We start from the raw sequence: 17,407 nt of genomic DNA, 5'->3' as shown, positions 1-17,407 counted from the left end.
ATTGTCAGGTTTTGATATCCCTAGATTAGTATTTTCGTACTGATTTTAATAATCAAATTTAAAATTATAATAGTGCATGTGCTATGGTGCTACAGTGATATGCTAATAGTACTAAAAGGGAATAATACAGGTTTAAGGTGATAACTAAGCTGACAACAAGTACATTTTCCAGCTCATTTTGTGTGCTCTTCATCTCTAATTTTGTTCCTGCACTACTTGTACTTTAATTTGTTACTGCTTAACTGGCGATTTTATGTTGTCTGCCAAATTAATTAACCAAATGCCATATTTTAAACCCGTGATCATACTTTAAGTTGTCTCAATTTAGTTAGAAGAGTGCGATTTTAATGACACTAGAAAAGTGACATTCGACCAAGTTATATTAATATGATAATATAGTTTTGATTATTTATGCCAAATTATTCTTTATATTCTATATATATATATATACACATATCATCGGCCAAGAATCATGTGGATTTTTTTTATAAAGACCAAAGATCATTTTTATTGAAATGAAATTATAGTTTTAGTCATTAAAATTAAATAAGTAAAAATACAGTGACTAAAATGAAAAACAAAAAGAATACAGGGATCTTAAGAATTAATTACCCATTAAATTCTGATACTGCTTAATTAGCATATATATTATGTTGTCTGCAAAATTATTTATTAAATATCGTATTCATTGGTGGCCCACATTATTTTATTCCAATATCTTCAGAGTATATTAAAAGTACTAATGAAGTTTGAAACAAAAAACTTATCTAATGATATTAGACTTCATAAGCAATGAGACGATGATGATTCCAATAGAAGGTGGGAAATTGGCATCAATCGCTGCTGCAACAATACGTCATCAACAATAATTAGTATCAAAATTAATATATCATCAAGTTTGATTAAGTAATATAGTTTATATATTGATTGAATATTTACCTCTAATGTGGAGTATATATTTATAGAAATTAGGAATTTCAATGCAGACAATGTAGAAATTATGAGTAATTAATTGAAGTATTTCTTTTCTGGAGCCAAAATCAGCAGTGAATAGAGAAAAATATTTGGTAGAGAAACAAATGAAGAGAGCTGAGGTTTATATATGTACAGATATTCATCGGAGAAGTGGGCATTTGGACGCCTTACAGCAAACGGAACAGGCAAGGGCTAACCATTTAGGGTACTGACTTTAATTCAAATGAAAAGCCGGAAACAGATGCAAGTTGTTCCACAATTAAACCAATTTAATTAATCAATCAAACATTACTTTAACACCATGCAAGTTGTTGAAATCAAAACTAATACTATCTTAATTAACTAATAAAACAACTTCCTCGGTTCAAATAATCAATACATGAAGTGTGTCTAAGTTTTTAGTTCTCTTTCCACTTAAATTTTGAAATCTCGGACGTGCCACGGGTTATATAAATCTCAATTGTTTTATATTCCCTTCGGTTCATAATATTTGTCACATTTGACTTTAACATAAATAATACTTACATTCATAGTGTACATAAAAGGATAAAATACATACATAATTTAAATTTAAATTTGTTTATTTTGATTGCTTTAGTAATTTATATACATTTGCACTTCATTCAAGTTTCTAACTTAAAGAATCTCACATGTGCATTTGAATGAGAAAAATGTCTAATTTTATCAGAAGATAAGTTGTCTTCAGATAAAATTGTCAAAAAATTAAATCATCAATAAATTTAAGCAGTTAAATGAATTGCTATTATTATAGTATGCTTAATACATTCGCATATGCGAATGTCTATTGAAGTTGGAGATATTCTCACGCGAATATTCATTGCATCTATATTTATTTTTTACATTTAATAAATCGAATGACAGTTATCCAATGATTGGATTTTATTTTATTTTTCATCGTAAAATATGATGCTATATTAAATAATAAATTAATTCACCCAAAAACTAAAGTTATTACTATTATTATGCTTTATGTTTAAAAAACAATATTGTATAATAAAGTTTAAATTTTATTAAAATTTTAAATAAAAACATTGAATTGATTTATAAAACTAATAAAAAATGATTATTTAATCTATATTTATAAATTTAAGGATCCAATTGATCCTTTTTATTTGTTTTTTACTAATTCTATTAAGATGAATAGTTTGTTTTGGAACTTTTTTAGAGGTTAAAATATATTATATAAAAAATTATCATAGAATTTAACTTTTCCATTATATGAAAGACATGAGTTGTTTTAGTAGTTTTTCCTAGTTAATATTCTCTTCTACCATAATTAAGTATATTTCTTCGAAACCCCAAGGCGTAGATGAGCTGGTAAGGCGCTCTTCTAGCTTAAATGAGGTCGCGAGTTCGAACCGTACTCATGTATGCAGCCGTTTAAAATTTGGGGCCAGAGTTTGCCTCCTGCAAGGGATCTACACGGCTCGAGAGGGGATTAGTTTGAATGTAAAAGATTTAAAGGTGCCGTCTTATAGTTGAAAATCCCATGGAAAAAGAAAAATATATTTCTTCGACATCGGTGTATCAAAAAAATTACTATATTAATTAGTTTTAGTAGTTTATTGAATAATTCATTCATTCATCATTTAAATGCACGTTTATTAGACAATGATTCATGATGGATACCGAATCCTATTGTAAGTATAATGGAGCCGAGTTGCAGGAGATCCACTCTCAGACGATACCGGACTCCCCCTGAAGATCGGAAGATATGAAGGAGATGCCGAATCTCTTAAGATTCGGTGACACGTTAATAAAGACCGAATCCCACATGATCCGCTGAAGGCGCGTCAGGTCCGGGATTCGGATAATCGACTAATTATGGAAGTGTTGTCCTATTCGGACACAAACACTACATATGGAAGGATAAGCTCTACTTTAGGAAGATAAGACTATTTAGGAAGACGTTCCTAAATAGGACTCTTATCAGATTAAGGTAGATCTCGACAAATCAGGAGAATCTCTACGATATTGCCGAATCCCTATAAAGTAGGATTCACTTGCCTAATACAACTCTACTAGGTATATTCGACTACTATAAAAGGAGCACGAGGTATGCCTAGAATCACAATTACATTCATATACTCAAAACGCTGCTCAAAGCTCTAGACTGACTTTAGCATCGGAGAGTTAATCGGACAACCACCGTCCGGTTAGCTTCTACCCTATTTTGCAGGTTCACTCACCGGTTCAGAAGGCAGACTCCATCAATTGGCGCCGTCTGTGGGAAAAGCTTAACTAAACTTCAAAAGAAGGAGCTTTTCTGAACTCAAATACAAATCTCATTGAAGAAGATGACTTCTGAAAGAGTAAACCTGAAAGACAAACAGCCAATGGACCCAAAAAACACTCCGGAGATAATCAACGTGACGGAAGACGGGCTTCACAACTCCGGGGAAAAAAGCAACACCGGAGGACCCTCCTTCTCAACACCTCAGTACCAAATTAATCCGATAAGGGGAAGCAACCCAATTGCTTTCAACCTAAGCACTAAAGAACAAGCACCAAATGCAGCGGCACAAGATCCACACAGCGAAATGCTGAAAAAGATACTAGAATCTGTACAGGCAAATCTTGACAGATTGGCTAGCGAAGCCAAAAGAACAAACGACAGGCACGAAGAAACTATGAAAATGCTAAGGGAAAACTTCAGCCCTACAGCTCCCAGAAGAAGGGAAAGAACAGAAAATGCAAACCCAGGCCGACGAGAGACGAGGGCAGAAAACAACAAAAGCAAGGAACCCCGGACCAGAGGGAACGAAGAAAGGAACGAAGCAAGAAACCAGCGAGAAAATAAAACCAGCGACGAGGAAAGTCCGGACAGAGAAAAATCTAACGAGGAATCGCCGGAGGCACCCAGAAATTAGCACAACCAGGAGGACGCCCGAAGCGGTCTGAATACGAAAAGAGACGAACGAAGGGAGAAGGAAAAAGAAGACGCCCCGCCAAGGAGTAAGCGACAAGAAAGAGATGCAGAGAAAGAGCAAAATAAGAAAAAACACCAAGAAGGAGAGGGCGAATCGTCAGAGACACCCCAAAAAAGCAAAGCCACATATGTGGTGGAAGAAGATTTAGAAGAGAAGATCGCCAAAGCGCTCAAAAAACTAAAATCTGAAGAATTGGATATAGACGACCTCAGGTTGAAAGGATCACCCCTCTCGCCCGAGATCATGGAGGAAACCATCCCGCACAGCATGAAGCTGCCGACCTTGCCAATTTTTAATGGGGAAGGAGACCCCCGAGACCATACCTCTAGGTTCACAGCGACCATGGGGCTACTCAGCGTATCAGACGCCATCCTCTGCAGGGTTTTCCCTACCACACTCACGGGCACAGCCCAGAGATGGTATAACAAATTAAAACCAGGCTCGATCAAAAGCTTCGCTTCGCTTTCAACAGAGTTCCTCAACAGATATCTCACAAACATCCCAGCTAAAACCACTACCAGTATCCTAAGAGCCTGTATCCAAGAAGAAGGAGAAACCCTGCGAAGCTACATCGAACGATTCAACAAGCAAGCTATGAAGATAGACAACCTGAACGTCGACATGGCGACAGAAGCATTGCGAGACGGGACGCGATTCGGAAAGCTGGTGGACAAGCTGCTAGTCAATAAACCCACAACTTTCTCGAACTTAATGGGCATAGCTCAGAAATACTTCGAGTTAGACGAAGGGCGAAGGGCGATTCGCGGAAAGGAAGCAAAAGGAAAAGAATCAAAAGAGAGATCCAGAGAAAAAACCAAGTCCAAACCTGATGACAGGAGAGGAAGACCCGAAGAGAGTAGACGATTCGCCCCCCAGACAAGATATGAATCGAGATATGATCCCAGAGATGACGAGAATAACTTCACTCCGCTAAACACCAGCCGAACTAATGTCCTCATGTGGATCAAAGAAAACGTCAAAAACGTGGTATGGCCACCAAAAATGAAAGCAGAAATAAGAGACACCAGAAAGTACTGCAAATTTCACGACGATTACGGACATGAAACGGATAGCTGCAGAGACTTGAAGGTCGAGATCGAAAGAATGATCGACACAGGCGAGCTGAGGAAATTTGTGGCTCGAAAGGAAAAGAGCAGTGACAAGGGAGAAAACAAGTCACGAAGAATCAAATAATCAAACGAAGAACGAAAAGGAAATAACAACAAGAAATGAGAGTAAATTCGAAAAGTAAGTAAGAGGGAAAAGAAGAAATGCAAAGAGATTAAATACAAAACGCTTTTGAATCATTAACCGTTGAATCATTAAATGCCGACACGTGGCAACACAGAATCTTACTAAAGAAGAAACGTCACCCACAAACATATGAAACGACTCGCCCGGAATACAAAACGACTCGCCCGTATAAGAGAACTCAGCTCCAAAAGAGCTAAAATCCACTAAGGCATAAATGCCAAACTACTTCAGCTCACTTGCGGGGGGGCTAATGATGGATACCGAATCCTATTGTAAGTATAATGGAGCCGAGTTGCAGGAGCTCCACTCTCAGACGATACCGGACTCCCCCTGAAGATCGGAAGATATGAAGGAGATGCTGAATCTCTTAAGATTCGGTGACACGTTAATAAAGACCGAATCCCACATGATCCGCTGAAGGCGCGTCAGGTCCGGGATTCGGATAATCGACTAATTATGGAAGTGTTGTCCTATTCGGACACAAACACTACATATGGAAGGATAAGCTCTACTTTAGGAAGATAAGACTATTTAGGAAGACGTTCCTAAATAGGACTCTTATCAGATTAAGATAGATCTCGACAAATCAGGAGAATCTCTACGATATTGCCGAATCCCTATAAAGTAGGATTCACTTGCCTAATATAACTCTACTAGGTATATTCGACTACTATAAAAGGAGCACGAGGTATGCCTAGAATCACAATTACATTCATATACTCAAAACGCTGCTCAAAGCTCTAGACTGACTTTAGCATCGGAGAGTTAATCGGACAACCACCGTCCGGTTAGCTTCTACCCTGTTTTGCAGGTTCACTCTGTAATACCCCGTACTTTTGAAGATATTAAGGACAGTGCCACGAGGCATAATGATAAGAATTTAGTATTAAGAATGTCGAAATTAAGTTCAAGAAATAAAAATTAGACCAAAGCGGTCTAATAAAATTATTGCAATATAATAATTTAATTATTATGCGATAAATTAAAAATTTAGCGGAACTTAATTTTTGGAATAAAAAAAATAAAATAAATAAATAATTTGATTTGAGTAAATAAATAATGCGGAGTCCATTATTTATTGATAAATAAATTATCGTCACACTTTCGTAAATTTACTTATAAATTAGTCGCGAGCATTAATTAAGAATTTGAGTTAAAGTGTAATTTAACCAAATTGAACCTAAAATGAATTTTAGCCAAAACTTATTAGAGAAGTATTGTAGTGATTCATGAATAAAGGATAAGGAATAAGAAAAGAAAAGAATAGAGGTTACAGAACCAAAAATTATCATCGCCATCTTCCTTTTCTTCTCTTGCGCGCGATGGACGACGGCATCGATAACTCCGCGATCCGACCTCCGTTTTCGATGATTCAAATTGATATGGATAGCTAACTCAATAAGGATTAAGGTAACCTCATAATTTCGGTATTTTCTTGTGGTTTTGATGGTGTTATGTTGAGTTAAAATCTGAATTAGTTGCTGCCCTGTTTTTGTTAACTCTAGGATGAGTTTTTAGGCTATGTTTTGAGTTGTTTGTGATCGATTAATGAAGTTTAAGGTTCGGTTATGGAAGGGGTGTGAGTTAGGCACGTCGGGGTATGTTTAAAGGGTCTTAGCAGCAGCGTTTGGCTGCTATAATGGCAGCGTGTTGCTGCCGCCAAAGTGCAGCAACACCACAGCAACCCGCAGCATTTTGGCTGCCCATGGGGACTGTTTGGGCAGTCCCCGACATGAATAGGACGTCATATTTTGAATATACATCGAGTCTAAAGCATGACGTGTTGATTGAGAGTTAAAATCATGGTTTAAAGTGGTTTAACACTAAAGTTATATAATGCAGAAATTTGAAGTTAAAAACAGTTTATGGTGCTATGTTTGGACTAAGATACGATGATCGTTGAGTGATGATTTTCAAGAAATCTTGAGTAGTATATCATAAGGGATATACGGAGAGTGATACGTGATAGTAGGATTAGAAATTGAATGGTTAAATATGGCTGGGTCGATTGAAATAGGTGAGGTGTTGAAAACATAAAAATCTGGAAATTTATGAATCAAGCTACGAAGGCTACTTCGCCTATACAAACGGATCTCGAACCTCAGTAATCCTAACCCGAGAGTGAGTGGGATATGTAGATAGCATTACATATGTGAGTTTTATAAAAAATAATAGTACGGTTGTTAAGATAAATTAAAAGTTATCGAGGTTCAAAGTTGAGTGAAAAATCTGAAAGTGATTTCCAAATTTATGCCTAATGAGAGGCTGCCTTTGAGGCAAGATTTGAAGATGATAGACATGTCGGATTAAGTTCGAGTCTTAATGAAAAACATAGGCGATGTTATAGAGAATAAGAATATCAATTTTGTTTTGGGTTTCGACGATGATACGAGCTCTGTTTCTGACCCTGAAACAGTAGCAAAATGTGGGGCTGTTATGAAGCCAAAAATAATAATTAAAGACCCAACTTTAGAAAATTATTGTGAACAAACCGTAAGTCAAAACTAGTCGAAGTCTTCACGGAAGTTGTAGATATGATTGTGAATTATAAGAATGTCAAATTTGTTTTGAAGCGGAACAGTTTTCCGGGTGATGTTTCGAGGCCCAAACAACAGCCCTTAGAGGACTGTTTTAGCTGTTTTGAGAATCAGCTTTAGGCAACCAACTTCCGACTTAGTTTCCGACACTTTCGAGATCTATTCTCAAACTAAGGTCTAAACGAATATTGTAGGCAACGTTTCAAACTGTGGGAATGTCCTTTTTATTTAAAATTTGGATAACTCTAAGTAATGAATTTAATAGCTCAAAGTTGGTCAAAAAACATGAAATAAATAAGACGTTTTAAGAAGCTAACTTTGAGCAATATTTTGGAGACCTTAGAGATGTCGAATGAAGACCGGGTCTAAATGAAAATTATAAGTGGGATTGCGGACTATAGAAATGTAAAATTTATTTGGTAAATGGACGATTTCAAATAAACGTTTTTGATAGCCGAAGTGGGCTAGAAAAGCCATTTTTTTAACAAGTTAAAGTTAACTTAAAATGTTAAGTTATTTGAAGTGAATTGTTTTTGTTAATTAAATATGATTTTGAATAATATCAAAGATAATAAAAAAAAGGATGTCTTAAGATTATATCAAAAATAATTCGATACGAGAACGACGAGTTACGTTTATATATTAAACGTTAAACTCTAATCAATGTAATTAATTATAAAATAGAAATTTTATTAAATGTTCTAACGATAGAATTATACGTTAGATACGACGGAATATCGAGATACAAGCTTGGCGAATCAAGGGAGCTTGACAAGAATCGACGTTATCTTATTTATGTTGGATTGGATAGCGGTCACTGTGAGTTTGCGGTTTACTTTTGTGTATTGTTTATTTGAACTATCTGCTTTATCTTTATTATATTATAAGTTTTGCCTATCGCGTTATCCTTATGGTTATATATTTATTAATTTGATTGGGATGCTTTGATGTGATGAACTTTGTTCTAACGATCCGAAGAAACGTGCTACCTATTGGGCGTCAATAGGACTGCGTGATCACCAGTACTGAGGTTAGACAATCTTGTGTCCTAGAGTTTCGTATGAACTATTAAATCATATGGCGACGGTGGCTTAGTTCCCGGCCAAAACTTAAAGGGAAGCTGTGGCGACGGTGGCATTGTTCCCGGCCCAGAGACCCAACGCAGATCTGTGGCGACGGTGGCTTTGTTGCCGGTCCAGATGCTGCTATAATTTCGCAGATTTGTGGCGACGGTGGCTTTGTTCCCGGTCCAGATACTGCTATAATTAAACTCATTAGGTTCTGTAGTTGGTATTTTAAGAATCTTTGGATTAGGGTTTCAGTCGGATCGTATAATTGTATGATGTTTGATGTTTGAGCTATAAATTGATCATTTAAGTATTTACTAGTATGTTAGATGTTTATATGATTTTAATTATAATACCATCTGTAAAAGTGAACTCACTCAGTATTTCTCAAAATACTGACCCCCTCACTCTGATGTTTTTCAGGTAATCAGAGTCGGATCAGACAAACCATCTTTGTTGTGCCAGAAGTCGATTGACTTTCACAAGTATGAGTTCTTAGAGCTGCAGTAGTCAGTAGTTGTCAGTGTTAGGTATACGCTTTAACTTTAAATGATATTTTATATTGTAAACTCTGATATGATACTTTAATATCTATAAGTGTATTATTTAAAAGAGTTCTTCCGAAAATGTTTTAATATATATTATATATTATACTTTTATTTGCGAAAAATTATTAGTGGTTTTAGGCTTGCTACGGGTTTCGGAGCTACCACTCCCATTCCCTAGCGCTGGTCTCGGCTCAATAAATTGGGTCGTGACACACTCACCGGTTCAGAAGGCAGACTCCATCAATTCATAATAACTCCTAGAGCATATAAAAAAACCATATTTATTGTTGAAATTACCAAAATATATTATTAATTGTTGCTATTAAATGGTCAACCTATTCTTTTTAAACCCAAAGTTTTGCGTCATTTGTTAATTACAACCAATTTTTTTAATTTTTATAAATATCAATTTGAAAGGTTTTCTTATAATTATATCTAAAATTTTCAATTGCATTTTTAAAATCCAAACTCCTGCATCATTTATCATTTACAATCAAACTTTCATTAAAATTCTTTTTAAAAATTAGATAAAAAAATAAAAAAAAAATTGTAATTGATAAAGTATGTAAAGATTCGAATTTTAAAATAAAATACAAAGTTTTGAATATATTTAAAAAAAAAACTTTCAAGTTTAAATTAATAGTAAAAATTAAAAAAATTAGTTGCAATGGATGAAAGATACAGAGAATTAAATTTTAAAAATATTTTTATTTTATTGAAACTAAAATTAATTTAATTTAATGGATTAAGAGATTGGATAGGATGGGATGAGATAGGGTCAAATTGAGCAAGTTTTGTTGGTGATAAGGAAGCACACTTAATGTTGCAAGTTGAGATGCTAAAATAGAGAAAAGAGAGGTTGGCTGACGTACGCCAATATTTTGATATCTAATCAAATGCCCACTTCCATCACCGATCATACCACCCTTCTCGGGAGACAAGACGGCTCATCTCACATTTGGCCAATTCAATACCAACCATCCTAATTAATTTGCCTCAGACACTTTATTAAACCGTAACTACTAGAAAAATTACCGACGGAATTTTTTTAATTTAACAACGAATTGTAGTCTCTTATCAACAGAAAATTTAATTTATCGACGGATTTTAGCCTTTAGCGATGGAAAAATCCGTTGCTAAAATACAGTTTTCTAATATACAAAAATTCTACACTATTTTTGTAATCCTATTGGAATCTAAAGTATGCGAGTTTGATGATTTCTAAATCTATTTTGTTTGAAAACAGGACAGTAATTCATTAGTTTTGGTAAAGAATTTATTGCCTTTAAGTTAAATTCATTCGTTTAAACTTCCAAAATTGTATTTTAAAATTTTAAATTAATATGTTTAATATTATTATTATTTTCACATAGGATTACATTTCATTATTTTTTTATGTATATATAAGCCTTAAATTTTAGAGAATTTTTTTTAATTGATTAAATTTAAATAAAAATATTTTATTTTTTATCCTCAAATTTGTTATTCTTTGTATATAAACGATTATTAGATGCCTAATTTTCAGTATAATGTGTATCAATAGATTTTAATTTGACATTAATTTTATTAATCAACAACTTTATAAATTTTATTTTAATTTTTGCTGCTTCATATTATCAAAAACAAAAATACATATTTGGTATCGCCTTAGATTAAAGTTTAAGTGTACATATAATACAATCGTAATATTATAATATTTTTAAATAAAATGTAGGAATATTGATAATATTTAGTTTTTATCATAAAAATGATATTATAGATATATACGCATTATTTTTGTTACGTTTTGAAATATTTCATACATTGTAATTCTAAGATTTAAAAAAGAATTACAGGAGGAAGCGAAAAGGGAATGAGAATTGAGAGTTATATATATTCCATTATGATATTCATTATACAAAAAATGTCCCAATTAATAGCGTCCATGGATATGTGGAAAAACTACAATTGCAGATTGACATTATCGGCGAATTCGGTAGGCTCACACTAAAATAGTCCAAGTTGTTTAAACTAATTGATCAATCAAGCATATACTAAATATATTTTACACACCTAATAGTAATGCATACAAAGATCTGAATACATAAGAATACATTAAAATAGGTAATTACAATAATGGATGTAGAAGGTAGACACATAATTATAAAAGTGATATATATCCATAGTTTTGCATAAGAAAAAGAAATAATTTATAGGTTGGAAATGATGTATAGGAGATGACACAATTTGGGTCTATTTGTTTATGTAATGGATTTCAATGAACCTTTGCGCACTGCCAAAAGGCAAAAAGCCGAAAGGCTAATCCTCCGCCTCAACTTTCTTTGGTGACGCATAGCTAGCTACGAGTCTTATCAGAATTGTTCCATTCGATCACGTTTGAAATTATTTAATACACTTTTACTGTATCTTTTTAGGGGAACGTGATCTCTAAGCATGCATATGCATGCATATTCATCTGCCCCTTAATTAGATCTCCATTTGCATTCAATAAAGTGGAAAAGATATGTGTGAATGTAGTCGTTGATTTGACGATAAGTTTAAATCAGGATTCATGCTCACCGGAAGCGCATGCTTTGGAGTTTGAAAGTTGAAAAGCAAACAAAGTCTGAAGGCTGATCCACCAACCCACATTGCATCTGCATACGCTTCACCCGCTGACGTTTCTCTACTTTTGCTGGTTTTTCCATTCGACCGAAAGTTTTGCCATTTTAAAGCTCTAGCTACCACATATCTTTCATTGGTTCAAGTTTAATAAAGCATCCATGCAAGCATTTCAAAAGTTATTCAAACCACCTCCCCCACCTCTTCCTAATCGCTTTATGCAAATGTTGCATCATGGGAGACTCCAACCTAACTTCACGAAAAATAATTATTTAAACACAACAATTCAAAAAACCTAACTTCTTTTTAAAAAAAATTATCAATGTATTTAAAACTTTTCAATTTTACAAGTCTATTTAAATTTCATAATTTTATTGCAAATTTTCCTTTTTTATTCAATCAATTTAATTGTTGAATTCTTTTTAAATAGATTCAATTCATCATGTCATCTGTAAACTCAACCAATCATATTATACCACGTCATTAAAATGATGACAGTAATATAATATTGCCATAAACAGTTGCACACATTTATTACAACTAGTGTCCCTTTACGTGTTTCACGCGTGGCTCGTAGTGTGACTCGTCAAATGATCAAATAAAATTTGAAATAATAGTTAATTTTGAAATAATTTATTTCATTAAATATTTTAGATGGTTGTTTTAATTGTTTAAATTTTTTCAATTAGTACCCAAATTTTATAATTATAGAAAATATAAAATTAAAATTAAAATAGTAGCTCATCGAAATTGTTTACCTTATTTAGAATTCTATATGATTAAAATAGTAATCATTAAATAGTCAAAGTAGTCTATTTTAATTAGTACTTTATACAATTATCTCACCATAGTAATTTATTTTAATTAGTATTCTAGTTTATCTTCACATAGTAGTTTATTTTAATTAGTACTCTAATTTTAATGATTATCTTAATAGTTTTTAATTAATAATTAAGTTTTATTTGAAATAGATTAAAATATTCTTGATTGAATTCGTCAAAAATAGAGTCAATATATTTTTCATAGTCTTATAATTTATTATTAAAAGTTTAACATTCAAAAGTATCTATATTTTCTCAATTTTTTTTTGTTTATAGCATTACATTTTAAACTTCTTAATTTTAGTCTATTTTTATTTTTAATGTCAATTGTAGCCATTATCACAATTGAAATAAAAAAAAATCAGATATATCTTTTATATTTGTTTCATATCGTTCTAATTTGTATTTTTATCATTAAAAAGTTAAATATAAAGTAATATGAATGATGTATTTGAAATTTTTGTCATTCCAATTTAATTGAAACTAAAAATTGATAAATTAGTTTAAACTGAAAATTTCAAAAGCTGAGGCCATAAATAAGAAAAGTCAAAAAAATGTAGTATTTTTAGATAAATTAAGCCATTATTGAATAAATATAACTGTATAATTATGAAGCTTTTACAAGTCGGGCCCCAAAGAGATCTGATACCTGCAAAATTCAGATTTTATTTTTTACAAACCACGTTAATGCTTAAGTGAATTAATTTTTGTGTAAAAATAAGTGAATAAATGGAAAATTTTAGTATTATCGTAATTAGAAATACATTATCTTGTACTATCATAAGCATCTGATAGTGTAGTGCACTCTTAGCTAGTGGCTAGGAAAGTGAATCTATGGTAACAAGATCCATAAATCTTCTAAATTAATAATTGAGTGAAAGTTGAAATAAATAATGGTATATGAACTTCTTATTCCTTATCTTATCAAATAAAAAATTCAAAATGGATGATTAAGAATCCATGTTCATGATGACGATCACATCAGATTTGATTGGTATTGGTATTGGTATTGGTAGTAAAGGAAAAACAATTAAAATCTCGACCTTAAAATCTTGTATGAGATAAAGTGATGGTAAGAAAGTGAGAAGGTCATTTTCAGGAAAAGTAAATGAAGCACTTGGCCATCAAACATCAAATGGAACGCCCAAAATGCCAACAACACAGGCTACGGAACCCTGTTTTGGGAACATCTACTATCTACATGTATTGCGTACGTGGGGAATTTACTCATGTATACAATCATATAAAATTTGAGATCAGAATTTGCTTACCATATACGACATGAGTGAAAATTAGTCTGAATATGAAAAATTTAAAAGTGTCGTTTTATGGTGAGACTCGTTCAAAAAACCTCATAGACCCCGTACTAAAAAAAATTCATAATTTTATACCCAATGTTTTAACTCGTTTACTCCCATCTGAGATTAAATAAAATTATTAAAATGTGATATACAAATTAAAATAAAAGTAGTTGAAAATCAGTGAACCGTGATGTATAAATTGAAACTGAATGCTACGATAAGTTAATATATTATATATTTAAAGTTGAGAGTTTGATCTTATTCGATTTAATGATAAATTAAGAGGCAAAACTGACTTTTGAGTAATACTAATATACTACAGTTTAGGAGTTATCCGAGATGTAGGCAGAGTCGTCCCACATATTTGAGACAACTTTATAGCAGCCTTGGCATTCGGTTCCGTGTCAAAACTTTGCATTTTATGCACTCTTTCAGTCATATTAATATATGCAATCCAACTTGGTTTTTCTTTTTCAATTTATTAAGATAGATTGTATATTACTACTTGTCTAACATTCTTTTAAGGCTAAAACACTTAAAAGCCCTTCATTTTTAAACTTTTTTTAATTACACCTCGATGTAGGAAAATCATCTCAAAACCCCCCTACCTTTAAATTCTTTTTCAATTGTACCCCAAAATAGTAAATTGACCTCTTTTCACATGGAAAAAAATTTAAAATAATCTTTTACTTTTAATCTATATTCTAATTAAACGCTAATATTATTAATGATGTAAAAAAAGCATTCTTCCTAAATTTATATCCAATAACTTTTTAAAATTAAAACCATAAAAATTTTCAATTTGAGGTACAACTGGAAAAAAAATCTAAAGTAGGGAGGATTTTTCAACGTCAAGGTGTAATTGGAATGGAATTTAAAGGTGAGAGGGTTTTGAGAGAAATTTTCAACGTCAGAGTGCAATTGAAAAAAAGTTTAAAAATGGAGGACTTTTGAGTGATTAGGCCTTCTTTTAAAGTAGTACAGTTTTAAATCAATTCAAACTGATGGTACCTTATCAGACATCTCACATTAATAAAATATAATACATTTTCCATTTTTTAGTTATAAATAATAATTTAATTCCAACTACTTATTAATAAGCTAATTTTATTATTTTAAATAAAATCTTGAAGAAGGGCCTTGTATATTACTTGTCAATAGTTTTTTAAAATCAGATTTTTGTATACTTAAGTACGGATGTACATATAAGTACGTCTTTTTCAATTTCAAAGTGCATGTGGGTTTATAAGGCGCTTTTCTGATTTAAATATCGATGAGATTGTGGGAGCGAATTATAGTCGTTTAAAATTTAGGATTAGAGTTTTACCTTCCGTAAAAAACTTATCATATTCGAATGAGAATTAATATGGATGTGACAAACTTAAAGATATCGTGTTATAGTTGAAAATCATCTATAACACATCATAAACTAACTAAAAAGCTTTTCAGACCATTAGGTGTCGGGTTATGTGATTGGGTTTTGTGAATGGGTGTATCGTTAAGAACAATAAACCCATGAAGAATCAGAATTGCACAATGCAACCTAAATTTAACAATGAAAATTGTGGAATAAACAACGAAAAGAAGTAGAAATAGCTCATTCTTATAACTCTGCTGAAAGTGTAAACCCACCCACACCCACTTACCAGATTTAACGTGCAACTTTAAAGCTGTATTTGTTGTTTGTGGATTAGAATGTCAACTAGCACTTTCATTCCAAATCGGATGCTAAAGAAGTACTATATATGATAGGGTTTGATGTTGTCCACCCCTTTCCCACATTTTGCATCTAACCTTTTTCTTTGTAGCTTTGAAGTTTTAATGTAAGGTTGTAAGCTCATGTCTGTTAATGGGCTTTCATAAAAATGGTCATATTAGCAATGTTTCGTCATAGGCCAAAGTTTTTTTTTTGAAAAACTTAATTATATAAAGCACATCAGTTGTCCAAAATAATCCCACCATTACGCTGTTAAGTTTGCTTTTATATAATTACGTTTTCTTTTTCATTTTTAAGTTTTTATTATTTCACAAAGGCCCCCTTATCTCTTTAATCTTTTTTTCCACTACAATCATTTTCAAAAGCAAACCCTATAAATCTGTTTTTCTCTTCTTCGCCTGTTTCTTCATCATACTGATTGCGCGAGGGTTTGTCCGTCGGCGTAAAAATCTATGCATCAACCATCGAGGAACAGCGGCGGTGTGAATCATCATCGCCATCGACCAAAATCAGTTGCTATTCTCTTCTATTTTCCAATCAGTTGTTGTTCTCCAATGGAGCCAAAGTTGGCGCACTGTTGCTATGGAGACGGAGATGGCGCTGTGTTATTGAACTGAGTGAGTTCGACGGAGGAAGGAGGCGAAAGAGGAAGAGCTTCACCAGACGGTCCAAGATCCATTTGGAGAAGTAGACACTAGATTTACCATCGTGTTGATTTGTTGAAAATTGAAGAGAAGTTTCGGATTCCGGCGTCTGAAATTGATTTAGCTAAGATGATGACGATGACGATGTTGGGAGCTGAGATTGAGAGAGATGTTGAACGGCGGATACTAATTCAACTCTTATGTAAATTTGTTTGGTTTATTTGATAGGTATAGATTGGTGTTGGTTAACCAATGATTAACTTTGGGTAAACAGTTGGTTGTCCTCCAATGATGCTCTTGATTTACTAATGTAATTTCTTTTCACTTATATATTTGTAATTGTTTGTTTCTTAACCAGTGGTTTACTTATAGTACCAATAATTTTATTTTTAGTACACTGTTAGTAAACGATAGGATAACCGTTGGTAAATTTATAATAAAGTTTATTTTGATTTTACTGTTAATCAATCGTTAGTAGACCATTGTCAAACTTGAATTATATATTTTAAACAAACTGCATTTTAAAAAAATTATATTAAGAATACCGTTAGTGAACCGTGAGTAAACCGCTGATAAACTTATAGTTAATTATTTTTTAGTACATCGTTAATATTTTTTTAGTAAACTTATACTATGCATTTAAAATATAAATTATTTTTTAATATATCGTTAGTAACCCTTTAGTATACCGCTGGTTGACCAAAATCGTATTTTTGAGATTAAAAAAAATATTTTTAAAAATAACAAAAGTTATTTTTGCAAAACAAAATTTACAAATTCTAACAAATTTTGACGTTGTATCTTTTTAGAATATTTTAGCTTTTTATAAGTATTTATCTAAAGAGGGCTTTTGAAAATTCATAAAAGATATGTTTTTTAAAAATACCCGTAAAAATATAAAATACTTTGAAAGTACGAGTTGATCAAATTTATTATAAAAATACGATTTGACTTGTAAAAATTAAAAAATACGATTTTTATTTGCAAAAAT

General features: G+C 32.3%; 2 long non-coding RNA genes across 3 annotated transcripts; one reads left to right on the top strand and one right to left on the bottom strand.

The window, feature by feature from the left end:
- Window positions 1–597: 597 nt before the first annotated feature.
- On the bottom strand, window positions 598–1,171 carry LOC126674768 (uncharacterized). Its single transcript, XR_007639620.2, has 2 exons — window positions 940–1,171; window positions 598–843 (listed from the first exon to the last, which is right to left on the bottom strand). It is a non-coding gene; the product is annotated as an uncharacterized LOC126674768 (long non-coding RNA).
- Window positions 1,172–6,414: 5,243 nt separating this feature from the next.
- On the top strand, window positions 6,415–9,443 carry LOC126671744 (uncharacterized). 2 transcript variants are annotated; one of them, XR_007639111.2, is made up of 3 exons: window positions 6,415–6,590; window positions 8,442–8,747; window positions 9,208–9,443. It is a non-coding gene; the product is annotated as an uncharacterized LOC126671744 (long non-coding RNA). The 2 variants fall into 2 exon arrangements; XR_007639110.2 differs by lacking the exon at window positions 9,208–9,443 and having other exon boundaries at window positions 8,442–9,151.
- Window positions 9,444–17,407: the final 7,964 nt, after the last annotated feature.

The sequence above is a fragment of the Mercurialis annua genome, linkage group LG3 (assembly GCF_937616625.2).
Source record: "Mercurialis annua linkage group LG3, ddMerAnnu1.2, whole genome shotgun sequence".
Taxonomy (NCBI): domain Eukaryota; kingdom Viridiplantae; phylum Streptophyta; class Magnoliopsida; order Malpighiales; family Euphorbiaceae; genus Mercurialis; species Mercurialis annua.
The sequence above is the reverse complement of the archived record's forward strand: the minus strand, read 5'-3'. Positions and strand labels throughout refer to the sequence as shown.